At 46.9% G+C, this 16,118-nt stretch overlaps 3 long non-coding RNA genes across 6 annotated transcripts; all 3 read right to left on the bottom strand.

Moving 5' to 3' along the window:
* Positions 1-228: 228 nt before the first annotated feature.
* LOC140693922 (uncharacterized) lies at positions 229-5,309 on the bottom strand. 2 transcript variants are annotated; one of them, XR_012069631.1, is made up of 4 exons: positions 5,149-5,288; positions 1,868-1,940; positions 702-772; positions 229-494 (listed from the first exon to the last, which is right to left on the bottom strand). It is a non-coding gene; the product is annotated as an uncharacterized lncRNA (long non-coding RNA). The 2 variants fall into 2 exon arrangements; XR_012069632.1 differs by lacking the exon at positions 1,868-1,940 and having other exon boundaries at positions 5,149-5,309.
* Positions 5,310-5,528: 219 nt separating this feature from the next.
* On the bottom strand, positions 5,529-10,609 carry LOC140693929 (uncharacterized). 2 transcript variants are annotated; one of them, XR_012069647.1, is made up of 4 exons: positions 10,449-10,588; positions 7,168-7,240; positions 6,002-6,072; positions 5,529-5,794 (listed from the first exon to the last, which is right to left on the bottom strand). It is a non-coding gene; the product is annotated as an uncharacterized lncRNA (long non-coding RNA). The 2 variants fall into 2 exon arrangements; XR_012069646.1 differs by lacking the exon at positions 7,168-7,240 and having other exon boundaries at positions 10,449-10,609.
* A 219-nt stretch (positions 10,610-10,828) lies between these two features.
* LOC140693927 (uncharacterized) lies at positions 10,829-15,909 on the bottom strand. Of its 2 annotated transcripts, XR_012069641.1 has the most exons (4): positions 15,749-15,888; positions 12,468-12,540; positions 11,302-11,372; positions 10,829-11,094 (listed from the first exon to the last, which is right to left on the bottom strand). It is a non-coding gene; the product is annotated as an uncharacterized lncRNA (long non-coding RNA). The 2 variants fall into 2 exon arrangements; XR_012069642.1 differs by lacking the exon at positions 12,468-12,540 and having other exon boundaries at positions 15,749-15,909.
* Positions 15,910-16,118: the final 209 nt, after the last annotated feature.

Raw genomic sequence — 16,118 nt, forward strand, 5'->3', positions numbered from 1 at the left:
AGTTCTGTGGGTGGATCAGTGTGATGGAGGGGCTGCCGCCCTCTGTGGAGCTTGGCTTAGGTCTTTGGTCCGGGAAGCTGTGTCAGTTCTAGATACTGCTGCTGCCCAAAGACCTGAGTTCATGGGTCAGTTTCCAGAACCTGAAAGGGCAGACAGTGGAAGATCTGCCTGTCATCAGCTTACTGGTGAGGCTCCGAGGTACTGTCAGACTTGCCCAGTCCTGGTGAAGTCGACTTTATGGGAGACACGAAGAGAAGCTGGCCGAAAAGCTGGCTGCACGGATTGAGGAGAGATGCGAACACACTGATGAGAGATGTTGTGCTACAGTGGAGAATACTGGCCTGGAGACAGCTGTAGAGGATACCAGGCTCGAAAGACATTCATGAGACATATTGAACCTCGCTGATCCTGGCAGAAACCTACGGAGTGCCAACGTGGACTTGAGGAAGTTCCTCGATTCTCTGCTCCAAGAACGGGTCCAAGATCCCTGACGTCTAAAAGAGAAGAGATGGCCGAGATGATCAAAACGCTCATGTTCTTGGAAGAGGTCGTGAGAATCCACACGTCCCAAGGGGCATTTCCAAGCCCTTCAGACCAAAATGCAAAACGCCCAGGGAAGCCTTTTCCCAGGTTGGGGCCTAGCTATCAAGCACTTGCTCTTCCCTCCCCTCTACTCAGGCATCCATTTGAAGGATCAGTACCTGAGCTGCAATGAAGCCAGTACGAGAATGGCAAGCCCCTCCTAGAACCAGAGTTCCTCCAGCTTCACACTCTGTGAACAACAGTGATCTCCTTAAAGGTCAAAGAGTCTCGACTGAAATATATAGGGATTGAATACTTACCTCCCACAAAGAAACGATGGCCTTCCACTAGATTCCGCAAATGCTGGGTTTATGTCTTCTCTGGGGTGAAGGGAGTGTGGTAAGTGAGGGGAATCTTTGACTGAACTTGAATATGTATTAGGCCTCCGTTTTTCAAGACAGTCTAGGTAAATATTAGAATCAGATAGTGAACTGAACTGTAAAAGTCGCCAATGACATTAAAGACACAGCTATGTGGACAGTCTTTCACTTGAGTCAAGCCCCCGGGGGCACTATATCATGGGGTGCAGACTTGGTTGCGTTCAATTGCTTTACCCAACATGATCAGATGGTTAAGGTTTCTCATCACTGATAGGAGAACACCTGGTTCTCAATAGCCTAGCATAGCTGCAGCAGGGTTCCCTGAGCTATAATGCCTCTAGGTGCTTTTGGATTCAAACCTAAATGTATTTATTTGGTTTGTGTTCTCTTGTATTTTCCTAGAGAGGGATGTTACCCCTTGAAATGCCAACACTGGCCAGTAGGTGTCATTGGGAGTAAAGGGCACCACATGCACTAGTGAATCCAAGGTTGGGGGTTATTTCATGTTTCCAATAGGTATTTCATGGTTCCTGTTGGTTTCGGAGGCTTCAACAGGAAAGAGTTGACATGACCCCTTTAACAGTTTGGACCGCTAGTTTGCATTCTATCTGTCTAGGTTTTCCTTAGTGCTGACAAAATGTTACCAAAATTGACAAGTCTGGCTTCTAGGTCGATTTAGTATGTTTCAAAAGTTAACTTCATTTTCGTATAACTCCCTAAACATGTAAGTCGTTTCTATTAAACTTGTTAAAGCCTGCAAATGAGATATCAACACAATGTCAAAACTGGAGTCTTCGGACAATCCCTCCCACCACGGCTGTATAGAAACAAAGAGCAAAACAAAAATCACATTTCTGTGAAATGAATCTGGAAAGTGTTGATTCATCGATGCCCAGTTGGCAGAGAAGCAGTGCGACCTGCGCTCACTCGCTCCCATGTACACAGCATGGGAAGTATCCACTCACCCAGCCCTTGGCACAGGACACTTGCCGAAGAGAGGTCTGTTACTTCCAAAGACAGGATGAGGCCTCAGAACACCTGGAAGCAGGAGAAGGCAAAGCAGGGAATGGAAACCAGTGCAGGGTCTGACCCCTGGTGATGGAGCAGCAAAGGTGAAACTCTCTTTAACTTGGACGCACACTCTCAAGTGGACAGGAGACATGGGATTGAAGGTGATGTGCTGAGTGTTAGAAGAGTGCACAGCAGACGCTTGGCTGGCAGAACTCAAAGAAACCAGCACAAAATATCCCCAAAGTTGATTCTGAGACCAAGATCCGAGCTGCCAAATTTGAGGTAGCAGAGGCAGCGGTCAGTGAGGAATAGGGCTATGGATGATGGCACACGATGGTTCTCAGGGATCTAGAGTGGGTTGTGGGATGTGGTGGGTCTATCAAGAGAGCAAACCCACCAGTGACACCAATGAGAAAGCAACTACACTGGCGTGCGCGGTTGAGATTATCTATATGTCCCATGGCTACACACAGTGAATCTGCAGGGCCAGGGACCAATTGGGCATTTGGCCAATAGAGCACGTGTGGGGCTGAATCATAGATATCATGCATCGGGTCTGAGGGATCCAGGGGGCCTTCACTTTGAAATCAGAATGAAAAGCCTTAGGATCTGCTACATTCATAACCTGCTCTAGGATTATGGTTTGATTCGAGGCACAGGGTGCGCAACAGCTCTCTGGTTGCCTTCGTGCACCCGTGCCACAAGGACGAGAGGACAAGAAAGAGAGGTCCAAGTCCACAGCGTGAGAAGTGGAGGCATTTCCTTCAGCATTATCTCCCAAAAGCCGATGCTACATTTTGGATGGCACCAGCACGGTACGGCACCGAGGACACCAAGGTCGGTCTGCGGGATCTTTCCAGCAGGCCCTGATGTGTGACATCCATAGATCTGCTTCCACTGGTGTTTCTGTAGACAGAGAAGCTCTGGGAAGGACTGGTTTCACTGGGACATTCCCGTGGCACTACAAAGCACAAACGCACTCTCAGTTGGCTGTTTTGGAAACACTCCAAAATGACACAGAGCAGAATGCAGAGCTGAGAACTTTAGAAGCTTCATTTCCACAAGAGGAAGTGTCCTGTGCACTTTCAGAATTGTGAGATAAGCGTAATCAAAAGGAGTTTATGCTAATCGAAATAGTATGGGGTGTTCATCCAAACAAAGGCAACACCAGCAATTGGAGGGGTACCAGGCAACACACACAGGAACAGGACATGGCATCAATGTCTAGGAGAAATTGTCCTCACAGGAATCCCATGGAATTGCGCAGAGCCAAGAGTCTAAAGTTTTCACTTAACAAAGCCCTACAAGTCTACATTAGATACCTGATATTACCTGACCAGTGGAGATGAAGAAGTACAGTAAAAGAAGCAGGAAGTTCCATTTTCAGTTCCAAAGAGATTGAAGGCCCAAAAGATAAGCTTTCACACAACTAGACTGCAAAACTCTATCCAGAGCAAGTATTGAAAACGGAGGTGAGGGAATCCCTGAAAAACAACAGTGTCTCAGAATCACAAAAGGCAGAATGCCAGAAAAGGGGAAGAGAAAGTCGAAAGACGAGCCAAATAATATCAGAAAACTCAATGGATGGGATCATATCAAGGCTAAGATTCAGTCCTAAGCAGACTACATAATGCAGAGGGACGCGTGAATGACTGTGAAGACAGGGGGACAGAAATCCCTCGTCAGAAACAGACATAGGAAAGCAAGTGCAAACCAATGAACACATTGCTGTTGAATCCTGGGGTAAGACAAGGCATGAAAGACTAGGATTCGTAAGAGTCCCAGATGGAAAAGCAAGAGAGAAAGAAACACAAAATTTCTGAAAAGTGATCTGTCGAAAAATCAGACTGAAACTTGCTGAAAGCCAAGAGAGAATCATCTATGCGAATTCAGGAAGTACACAGCATCCAAAGGAGGTGGAATCCCAATAGACCTACCAGCAGCTGAAGGAGTCAAATCAACAAAGTTCGTGAGCATCCCAGTGATTTAAAATGCGCCTGGAGGAAAACAACATAGTCCCAAGACAACCTCCAGAGGGGTTTCAGCTGATATCTCGGCAGCCATATTGCAGGAGAGGGAGGAGTGCCAGGACATAGACCACATCCTGAATGGCCAAATGCTGCCATCTAGGGTAGCCTAGGCCACATGACCGCCATTTCTAATAACGGCAGAGCTAGAGAATTCCACAGACCGGCCAATCTTAAAAGAATTCAGCAGTTCCAACCTTATCCTAAAAGAAAGGTTGAGAATCCTCCCCTGAATAGAAAAGCAGCAAGATGAAATGGAAAGAAGAAAACCAGTATTGGAAATGCAAGAAGAGCATGAGTGGCAAAAAGAAACAAGAAGAAGGCAAGGAGGACATCAAATCCCTAAAGATGGGAGAGGGAAGCAGGAAGTCCTAGGTGATTGGAAGCACTATCTTAAGTGAATCAGCTTATATGACTCTCTGTTGGAAGCCAACGGAGAGATGCATGGCCTGACGTGATTGCAAAACAAACGAGAAGCAGACCAACAAAGAATCAAACCAACAAACAAGCACCCAAAGGGTACGGTTGGCTGACAGATACCAAGGGAACCATGATTATTCGAAAGAAAATACTCAAGGTGATGTCAAGAATCATTCAGCCCGCATCGACCCAGTATCGCGGCTTGCATGTACTCAGCACACTTGTATTCGGAAATCAGAGGCGTGCATTTATATTCGTAAGTATTGATTCATAAGAGCATATCGTGACCTACCCAAATGCCGATTTGGAGTCAAATGGATTCCTAGTCCGTGATATAGACTTGCAAGTCTTCCAACAGGATGAATGAATGCCATATTCTACCCTACGTCGAGAAGAAATGGCATAAGCCTATCACAAAGACAAGTGGCTCTGCAAAAGTGTACTAAGTGCAAATGAGACAGACAGTAAAGTGCACATTGGGGTTGGTTTCATTTCTAGGAATTTCAGCCCCCATGAAACCAATGGATCCATGTCCTGAGAGTGCGGGGGTTTCAGCAGAAATCAACCGACGGATATGTATTCCGGGTGTCCGGATGTTACAGGAACAATAGTTTCCTGTAGTGGGTCTCTGTGTACTGTGAACTCTTAGACAGTTTAAAGACGTGTGAAATAAATCAACTGAAAATGGACACACCTCCCTCCGTTGGTACTGTGCATAGAGATCTGAACAAAAGGGAAGAGGGAAGAACAAAGGCCCATGGGACGCTAGTGGGTAGAATCACATTTACCTTAGGAACCTCTCGTCGGGTGCAGCCCCTCCCCCAACACTGACAAGATGCAGCAGCCATTGGGGATGGCAGTTAGCGGTTGGATTCCAGGTGGAATGTTGGTGTGTACCGCGAGGCTTGTTGTGGCTGGTGGATCCTAGGTAACCGGGCAGAGTTCTGTGGGTGGATCAGTGTGATGGAGGGGCTGCCACCCTCTGTGGAGCTTGGCTTAGGTCTTTGGTCCGGGAAGCTGTGTCAGTTCTAGATACTGCTGCTGCCCAAAGACCTGAGTTCATGGGTCAGTTTCCAGAACCTGAAAGGGCAGACAGTGGAAGATCTGCCTGTCATCAGCTTACTGGTGAGGCTCCGAGGTACTGTCAGACTTGCCCAGTCCTGGTGAAGTCGACTTTATGGGAGACACGAAGAGAAGCTGGCCGAAAAGCTGGCTGCACGGATTGAGGAGAGATGCGAACACACTGATGAGAGATGTTGTGCTACAGTGGAGAATACTGGCCTGGAGACAGCTGTAGAGGATACCAGGCTCGAAAGACATTCATGAGACATATTGAACCTCGCTGATCCTGGCAGAAACCTACGGAGTGCCAACGTGGACTTGAGGAAGTTCCTCGATTCTCTGCTCCAAGAACGGGTCCAAGATCCCTGACGTCTAAAAGAGAAGAGATGGCCGAGATGATCAAAACGCTCATGTTCTTGGAAGAGGTCGTGAGAATCCACACGTCCCAAGGGGCATTTCCAAGCCCTTCAGACCAAAATGCAAAACGCCCAGGGAAGCCTTTTCCCAGGTTGGGGCCTAGCTATCAAGCACTTGCTCTTCCCTCCCCTCTACTCAGGCATCCATTTGAAGGATCAGTACCTGAGCTGCAATGAAGCCAGTACGAGAATGGCAAGCCCCTCCTAGAACCAGAGTTCCTCCAGCTTCACACTCTGTGAACAACAGTGATCTCCTTAAAGGTCAAAGAGTCTCGACTGAAATATATAGGGATTGAATACTTACCTCCCACAAAGAAACGATGGCCTTCCACTAGATTCCGCAAATGCTGGGTTTATGTCTTCTCTGGGGTGAAGGGAGTGTGGTAAGTGAGGGGAATCTTTGACTGAACTTGAATATGTATTAGGCCTCCGTTTTTCAAGACAGTCTAGGTAAATATTAGAATCAGATAGTGAACTGAACTGTAAAAGTCGCCAATGACATTAAAGACACAGCTATGTGGACAGTCTTTCACTTGAGTTAAGCCCCCGGGGGCACTCTATCATGGGGTGCAGACTTGGTTGCGTTCAATTGCTTTACCCAACATGATCAGATGGTTAAGGTTTCTCATCACTGATAGGAGAAAACCTGGTTCTCAATAGCCTAGCATAGCTGCAGCAGGGTTCCCTGAGCTATAATGCCTCTAGGTGCTTTTGGATTCAAACCTAAATGTATTTATTTGGTTTGTGTTCTCTTGTATTTTCCTAGAGAGGGATGTTACCCCTTGAAATGCCAACACTGGCCAGTAGGTGTCATTGGGAGTAAAGGGCACCACATGCACTAGTGAATCCAAGGTTGGGGGTTATTTCATGTTTCCAATAGGTATTTCATGGTTCCTGTTGGTTTCGGAGGCTTCAACAGGAAAGAGTTGACATGACCCCTTTAACAGTTTGGACCGCTAGTTTGCATTCTATCTGTCTAGGTTTTCCTTAGTGCTGACAAAATGTTACCAAAATTGACAAGTCTGGCTTCTAGGTCGATTTAGTACGTTTCAAAAGTTAACTTCATTTTCGTATAACTCCCTAAACATGTAAGTCGTTTCTATTAAACTTGTTAAAGCCTGCAAATGAGATATCAACACAATGTCAAAACTGGAGTCTTCGGACAATCCCTCCCACCACGGCTGTATAGAAACAAAGAGCAAAACAAAAATCACATTTCTGTGAAATGAATCTGGAAAGTGTTGATTCATCGATGCCCAGTTGGCAGAGAAGCAGTGCGACCTGCGCTCACTCGCTCCCATGTACACAGCATGGGAAGTATCCACTCACCCAGCCCTTGGCACAGGACACTTGCCGAAGAGAGGTCTGTTACTTCCAAAGACAGGATGAGGCCTCAGAACACCTGGAAGCAGGAGAAGGCAAAGCAGGGAATGGAAACCAGTGCAGGGTCTGACCCCTGGTGATGGAGCAGCAAAGGTGAAACTCTCTTTAACTTGGACGCACACTCTCAAGTGGACAGGAGACATGGGATTGAAGGTGATGTGCTGAGTGTTAGAAGAGTGCACAGCAGACGCTTGGCTGGCAGAACTCAAAGAAACCAGCACAAAATATCCCCAAAGTTGATTCTGAGACCAAGATCCGAGCTGCCAAATTTGAGGTAGCAGAGGCAGCGGTCAGTGAGGAATAGGGCTATGGATGATGGCACACGATGGTTCTCAGGGATCTAGAGTGGGTTGTGGGATGTGGTGGGTCTATCAAGAGAGCAAACCCACCAGTGACACCAATGAGAAAGCAACTACACTGGCGTGCGCGGTTGAGATTATCTATATGTCCCATGGCTACACACAGTGAATCTGCAGGGCCAGGGACCAATTGGGCATTTGGCCAATAGAGCACGTGTGGGGCTGAATCATAGATATCATGCATCGGGTCTGAGGGATCCAGGGGGCCTTCACTTTGAAATCAGAATGAAAAGCCTTAGGATCTGCTACATTCATAACCTGCTCTAGGATTATGGTTTGATTCGAGGCACAGGGTGCGCAACAGCTCTCTGGTTGCCTTCGTGCACCCGTGCCACAAGGACGAGAGGACAAGAAAGAGAGGTCCAAGTCCACAGCGTGAGAAGTGGAGGCATTTCCTTCAGCATTATCTCCCAAAAGCCGATGCTACATTTTGGATGGCACCGGCACGGTACGGCACCGAGGACACCAAGGTCGGTCTGCGGGATCTTTCCAGCAGGCCCTGATGTGTGACATCCATAGATCTGCTTCCACTGGTGTTTCTGTAGACAGAGAAGCTCTGGGAAGGACTGGTTTCACTGGGACATTCCCGTGGCACTACAAAGCACAAACGCACTCTCAGTTGGCTGTTTTGGAAACACTCCAAAATGACACAGAGCAGAATGCAGAGCTGAGAACTTTAGAAGCTTCATTTCCACAAGAGGAAGTGTCCTGTGCACTTTCAGAATTGTGAGATAAGCGTAATCAAAAGGAGTTTATGCTAATCGAAATAGTATGGGGTGTTCATCCAAACAAAGGCAACACCAGCAATTGGAGGGGTACCAGGCAACACACACAGGAACAGGACATGGCATCAATGTCTAGGAGAAATTGTCCTCACAGGAATCCCATGGAATTGCGCAGAGCCAAGAGTCTAAAGTTTTCACTTAACAAAGCCCTACAAGTCTACATTAGATACCTGATATTACCTGACCAGTGGAGATGAAGAAGTACAGTAAAAGAAGCAGGAAGTTCCATTTTCAGTTCCAAAGAGATTGAAGGCCCAAAAGATAAGCTTTCACACAACTAGACTGCAAAACTCTATCCAGAGCAAGTATTGAAAACGGAGGTGAGGGAATCCCTGAAAAACAACAGTGTCTCAGAATCACAAAAGGCAGAATGCCAGAAAAGGGGAAGAGAAAGTCGAAAGACGAGCCAAATAATATCAGAAAACTCAATGGATGGGATCATATCAAGGCTAAGATTCAGTCCTAAGCAGACTACATAATGCAGAGGGACGCGTGAATGACTGTGAAGACAGGGGGACAGAAATCCCTCGTCAGAAACAGACATAGGAAAGCAAGTGCAAACCAATGAACACATTGCTGTTGAATCCTGGGGTAAGACAAGGCATGAAAGACTAGGATTCGTAAGAGTCCCAGATGGAAAAGCAAGAGAGAAAGAAACACAAAATTTCTGAAAAGTGATCTGTCGAAAAATCAGACTGAAACTTGCTGAAAGCCAAGAGAGAATCATCTATGCGAATTCAGGAAGTACACAGCATCCAAAGGAGGTGGAATCCCAATAGACCTACCAGCAGCTGAAGGAGTCAAATCAACAAAGTTCATGAGCATCCCAGTGATTTAAAATGCGCCTGGAGGAAAACAACATAGTCCCAAGACAACCTCCAGAGGGGTTTCAGCTGATATCTCGGCAGCCATATTGCAGGAGAGGGAGGAGTGCCAGGACATAGACCACATCCTGAATGGCCAAATGCTGCCATCTAGGGTAGCCTAGGCCACATGACCGCCATTTCTAATAACGGCAGAGCTAGAGAATTCCACAGACCGGCCAATCTTAAAAGAATTCAGCAGTTCCAACCTTATCCTAAAAGAAAGGTTGAGAATCCTCCCCTGAATAGAAAAGCAGCAAGATGAAATGGAAAGAAGAAAACCAGTATTGGAAATGCAAGAAGAGCATGAGTGGCAAAAAGAAACAAGAAGAAGGCAAGGAGGACATCAAATCCCTAAAGATGGGAGAGGGAAGCAGGAAGTCCTAGGTGATTGGAAGCACTATCTTAAGTGAATCAGCTTATATGACTCTCTGTTGGAAGCCAACGGAGAGATGCATGGCCTGACGTGATTGCAAAACAAACGAGAAGCAGACCAACAAAGAATCAAACCAACAAACAAGCACCCAAAGGGTACGGTTGGCTGACAGATACCAAGGGAACCATGATTATTCGAAAGAAAATACTCAAGGTGATGTCAAGAATCATTCAGCCCGCATCGACCCAGTATCGCGGCTTGCATGTACTCAGCACACTTGTATTCGGAAATCAGAGGCGTGCATTTATATTCGTAAGTATTGATTCATAAGAGCATATCGTGACCTACCCAAATGCCGATTTGGAGTCAAATGGATTCCTAGTCCGTGATATAGACTTGCAAGTCTTCCAACAGGATGAATGAATGCCATATTCTACCCTACGTCGAGAAGAAATGGCATAAGCCTATCACAAAGACAAGTGGCTCTGCAAAAGTGTACTAAGTGCAAAAGAGACAGACAGTAAAGTGCACATTCGGGTTGGTTTCATTTCTAGGAATTTCAGCCCCCATGAAACCAATGGATCCATGTCCTGAGAGTGCGGGGGTTTCAGCAGAAATCAACCGACGGATATGTATTCCGGGTGTCCGGATGTTACAGGAACAATAGTTTCCTGTAGTGGGTCTCTGTGTACTGTGAACTCTTAGACAGTTTAAAGACGTGTGAAATAAATCAACTGAAAATGGACACACCTCCCTCCGTTGGTACTGTGCATAGAGATCTGAACAAAAGGGAAGAGGGAAGAACAAAGGCCCATGGGACGCTAGTGGGTAGAATCACATTTACCTTAGGAACCTCTCGTCGGGTGCAGCCCCTCCCCCAACACTGACAAGATGCAGCAGCCATTGGGGATGGCAGTTAGCGGTTGGATTCCAGGTGGAATGTTGGTGTGTACCGCGAGGCTTGTTGTGGCTGGTGGATCCTAGGTAACCGGGCAGAGTTCTGTGGGTGGATCAGTGTGATGGAGGGGCTGCCGCCCTCTGTGGAGCTTGGCTTAGGTCTTTGGTCCGGGAAGCTGTGTCAGTTCTAGATACTGCTGCTGCCCAAAGACCTGAGTTCATGGGTCAGTTTCCAGAACCTGAAAGGGCAGACAGTGGAAGATCTGCCTGTCATCAGCTTACTGGTGAGGCTCCGAGGTACTGTCAGACTTGCCCAGTCCTGGTGAAGTCGACTTTATGGGAGACACGAAGAGAAGCTGGCCGAAAAGCTGGCTGCACGGATTGAGGAGAGATGCGAACACACTGATGAGAGATGTTGTGCTACAGTGGAGAATACTGGCCTGGAGACAGCTGTAGAGGATACCAGGCTCGAAAGACATTCATGAGACATATTGAACCTCGCTGATCCTGGCAGAAACCTACGGAGTGCCAACGTGGACTTGAGGAAGTTCCTCGATTCTCTGCTCCAAGAACGGGTCCAAGATCCCTGACGTCTAAAAGAGAAGAGATGGCCGAGATGATCAAAACGCTCATGTTCTTGGAAGAGGTCGTGAGAATCCACACGTCCCAAGGGGCATTTCCAAGCCCTTCAGACCAAAATGCAAAAAGCCCAGGGAAGCCTTTTCCCAGGTTGGGGCCTAGCTATCAAGCACTTGCTCTTCCCTCCCCTCTACTCAGGCATCCATTTGAAGGATCAGTACCTGAGCTGCAATGAAGCCAGTACGAGAATGGCAAGCCCCTCCTAGAACCAGAGTTCCTCCAGCTTCACACTCTGTGAACAACAGTGATCTCCTTAAAGGTCAAAGAGTCTCGACTGAAATATATAGGGATTGAATACTTACCTCCCACAAAGAAACGATGGCCTTCCACTAGATTCCGCAAATGCTGGGTTTATGTCTTCTCTGGGGTGAAGGGAGTGTGGTAAGTGAGGGGAATCTTTGACTGAACTTGAATATGTATTAGGCCTCCGTTTTTCAAGACAGTCTAGGTAAATATTAGAATCAGATAGTGAACTGAACTGTAAAAGTCGCCAATGACATTAAAGACACAGCTATGTGGACAGTCTTTCACTTGAGTTAAGCCCCCGGGGGCACTCTATCATGGGGTGCAGACTTGGTTGCGTTCAATTGCTTTACCCAACATGATCAGATGGTTAAGGTTTCTCATCACTGATAGGAGAAAACCTGGTTCTCAATAGCCTAGCATAGCTGCAGCAGGGTTCCCTGAGCTATAATGCCTCTAGGTGCTTTTGGATTCAAACCTAAATGTATTTATTTGGTTTGTGTTCTCTTGTATTTTCCTAGAGAGGGATGTTACCCCTTGAAATGCCAACACTGGCCAGTAGGTGTCATTGGGAGTAAAGGGCACCACATGCACTAGTGAATCCAAGGTTGGGGGTTATTTCATGTTTCCAATAGGTATTTCATGGTTCCTGTTGGTTTCGGAGGCTTCAACAGGAAAGAGTTGACATGACCCCTTTAACAGTTTGGACCGCTAGTTTGCATTCTATCTGTCTAGGTTTTCCTTAGTGCTGACAAAATGTTACCAAAATTGACAAGTCTGGCTTCTAGGTCGATTTAGTACGTTTCAAAAGTTAACTTCATTTTCGTATAACTCCCTAAACATGTAAGTCGTTTCTATTAAACTTGTTAAAGCCTGCAAATGAGATATCAACACAATGTCAAAACTGGAGTCTTCGGACAATCCCTCCCACCACGGCTGTATAGAAACAAAGAGCAAAACAAAAATCACATTTCTGTGAAATGAATCTGGAAAGTGTTGATTCATCGATGCCCAGTTGGCAGAGAAGCAGTGCGACCTGCGCTCACTCGCTCCCATGTACACAGCAATGGAAATATGCACTCACCCAGCCCTTGGCACAGGACACTTGCCGAAGAGAGGTCTGTTACTTCCAAAGACAGGATGAGGCCTCAGAACACCTGGAAGCAGGAGAAGGCAAAGCAGGGAATGGAAACCAGTGCAGGGTCTGACCCCTGGTGATGGAGCAGCAAAGGTGAAACTCTCTTTAACTTGGACGCACACTCTCAAGTGGACAGGAGACATGGGATTGAAGGTGATGTGCTGAGTGTTAGAAGAGTGCACAGCAGACGCTTGGCTGGCAGAACTCAAAGAAACCAGCACAAAATATCCCCAAAGTTGATTCTGAGACCAAGATCCGAGCTGCCAAATTTGAGGTAGCAGAGGCAGCGGTCAGTGAGGAATAGGGCTATGGATGATGGCACACGATGGTTCTCAGGGATCTAGAGTGGGTTGTGGGATGTGGTGGGTCTATCAAGAGAGCAAACCCACCAGTGACACCAATGAGAAAGCAACTACACTGGCGTGCGCGGTTGAGATTATCTATATGTCCCATGGCTACACACAGTGAATCTGCAGGGCCAGGGACCAATTGGGCATTTGGCCAATAGAGCACGTGTGGGGCTGAATCATAGATATCATGCATCGGGTCTGAGGGATCCAGGGGGCCTTCACTTTGAAATCAGAATGAAAAGCCTTAGGATCTGCTACATTCATAACCTGCTCTAGGATTATGGTTTGATTCGAGGCACAGGGTGCGCAACAGCTCTCTGGTTGCCTTCGTGCACCCGTGCCACAAGGACGAGAGGACAAGAAAGAGAGGTCCAAGTCCACAGCGTGAGAAGTGGAGGCATTTCCTTCAGCATTATCTCCCAAAAGCCGATGCTACATTTTGGATGGCACCGGCACGGTACGGCACCGAGGACACCAAGGTCGGTCTGCGGGATCTTTCCAGCAGGCCCTGATGTGTGACATCCATAGATCTGCTTCCACTGGTGTTTCTGTAGACAGAGAAGCTCTGGGAAGGACTGGTTTCACTGGGACATTCCCGTGGCACTACAAAGCACAAACGCACTCTCAGTTGGCTGTTTTGGAAACACTCCAAAATGACACAGAGCAGAATGCAGAGCTGAGAACTTTAGAAGCTTCATTTCCACAAGAGGAAGTGTCCTGTGCACTTTCAGAATTGTGAGATAAGCGTAATCAAAAGGAGTTTATGCTAATCGAAATAGTATGGGGTGTTCATCCAAACAAAGGCAACACCAGCAATTGGAGGGGTACCAGGCAACACACACAGGAACAGGACATGGCATCAATGTCTAGGAGAAATTGTCCTCACAGGAATCCCATGGAATTGCGCAGAGCCAAGAGTCTAAAGTTTTCACTTAACAAAGCCCTACAAGTCTACATTAGATACCTGATATTACCTGACCAGTGGAGATGAAGAAGTACAGTAAAAGAAGCAGGAAGTTCCATTTTCAGTTCCAAAGAGATTGAAGGCCCAAAAGATAAGCTTTCACACAACTAGACTGCAAAACTCTATCCAGAGCAAGTATTGAAAACGGAGGTGAGGGAATCCCTGAAAAACAACAGTGTCTCAGAATCACAAAAGGCAGAATGCCAGAAAAGGGGAAGAGAAAGTCGAAAGACGAGCCAAATAATATCAGAAAACTCAATGGATGGGATCATATCAAGGCTAAGATTCAGTCCTAAGCAGACTACATAATGCAGAGGGACGCGTGAATGACTGTGAAGACAGGGGGACAGAAATCCCTCGTCAGAAACAGACATAGGAAAGCAAGTGCAAACCAATGAACACATTGCTGTTGAATCCTGGGGTAAGACAAGGCATGAAAGACTAGGATTCGTAAGAGTCCCAGATGGAAAAGCAAGAGAGAAAGAAACACAAAATTTCTGAAAAGTGATCTGTCGAAAAATCAGACTGAAACTTGCTGAAAGCCAAGAGAGAATCATCTATGCGAATTCAGGAAGTACACAGCATCCAAAGGAGGTGGAATCCCAATAGACCTACCAGCAGCTGAAGGAGTCAAATCAACAAAGTTCATGAGCATCCCAGTGATTTAAAATGCGCCTGGAGGAAAACAACATAGTCCCAAGACAACCTCCAGAGGGGTTTCAGCTGATATCTCGGCAGCCATATTGCAGGAGAGGGAGGAGTGCCAGGACATAGACCACATCCTGAATGGCCAAATGCTGCCATCTAGGGTAGCCTAGGCCACATGACCGCCATTTCTAATAACGGCAGAGCTAGAGAATTCCACAGACCGGCCAATCTTAAAAGAATTCAGCAGTTCCAACCTTATCCTAAAAGAAAGGTTGAGAATCCTCCCCTGAATAGAAAAGCAGCAAGATGAAATGGAAAGAAGAAAACCAGTATTGGAAATGCAAGAAGAGCATGAGTGGCAAAAAGAAACAAGAAGAAGGCAAGGAGGACATCAAATCCCTAAAGATGGGAGAGGGAAGCAGGAAGTCCTAGGTGATTGGAAGCACTATCTTAAGTGAATCAGCTTATATGACTCTCTGTTGGAAGCCAACGGAGAGATGCATGGCCTGACGTGATTGCAAAACAAACGAGAAGCAGACCAACAAAGAATCAAACCAACAAACAAGCACCCAAAGGGTACGGTTGGCTGACAGATACCAAGGGAACCATGATTATTCGAAAGAAAATACTCAAGGTGATGTCAAGAATCATTCAGCCCGCATCGACCCAGTATCGCGGCTTGCATGTACTCAGCACACTTGTATTCGGAAATCAGAGGCGTGCATTTATATTCGTAAGTATTGATTCATAAGAGCATATCGTGACCTACCCAAATGCCGATTTGGAGTCAAATGGATTCCTAGTCCGTGATATAGACTTGCAAGTCTTCCAACAGGATGAATGAATGCCATATTCTACCCTACGTCGAGAAGAAATGGCATAAGCCTATCACAAAGACAAGTGGCTCTGCAAAAGTGTACTAAGTGCAAAAGAGACAGACAGTAAAGTGCACATTGGGGTTGGTTTCATTTCTAGGAATTTCAGCCCCCATGAAACCAATGGATCCATGTCCTGAGAGTGCGGGGGTTTCAGCAGAAATCAACCGACGGATATGTATTCCGGGTGTCCGGATGTTACAGGAACAATAGTTTCCTGTAGTGGGTCTCTGTGTACTGTGAACTCTTAGACAGTTTAAAGACGTGTGAAATAAATCAACTGAAAATGGACACACCTCCCTCCGTTGGTACTGTGCATAGAGATCTGAACAAAAGGGAAGAGGGAAGAACAAAGGCCCATGGGACGCTAGTGGGTAGAATCACATTTACCTTAGGAACCTCTCGTCGGGTGCAGCCCCTCCCCCAACACTGACAAGATGCAGCAGCCATTGGGGATGGCAGTTAGCGGTTGGATTCCAGGTGGAATGTTGGTGTGTACCGCGAGGCTTGTTGTGGCTGGTGGATCCTAGGTAACCGGGCAGAGTTCTGTGGGTGGATCAGTGTGATGGAGGGGCTGCCGCCCTCTGTGGAGCTTGGCTTAGGTCTTTGGTCCGGGAAGCTGTGTCAGTTCTAGATACTGCTGCTGCCCAAAGACCTGAGTTCATGGGTCAGTTTCCAGAACCTGAAAGGGCAGACAGTGGAAGATCTGCCTGTCATCAGCTTACTGGTGAGGCTCCGAGGTACTGTCAGACTTGCCCAG

The sequence above is a fragment of the Vicugna pacos genome, unplaced genomic scaffold (genome assembly GCF_048564905.1).
Source record: "Vicugna pacos unplaced genomic scaffold, VicPac4 scaffold_20, whole genome shotgun sequence".
Lineage (NCBI taxonomy): Eukaryota > Metazoa > Chordata > Mammalia > Artiodactyla > Camelidae > Vicugna > Vicugna pacos.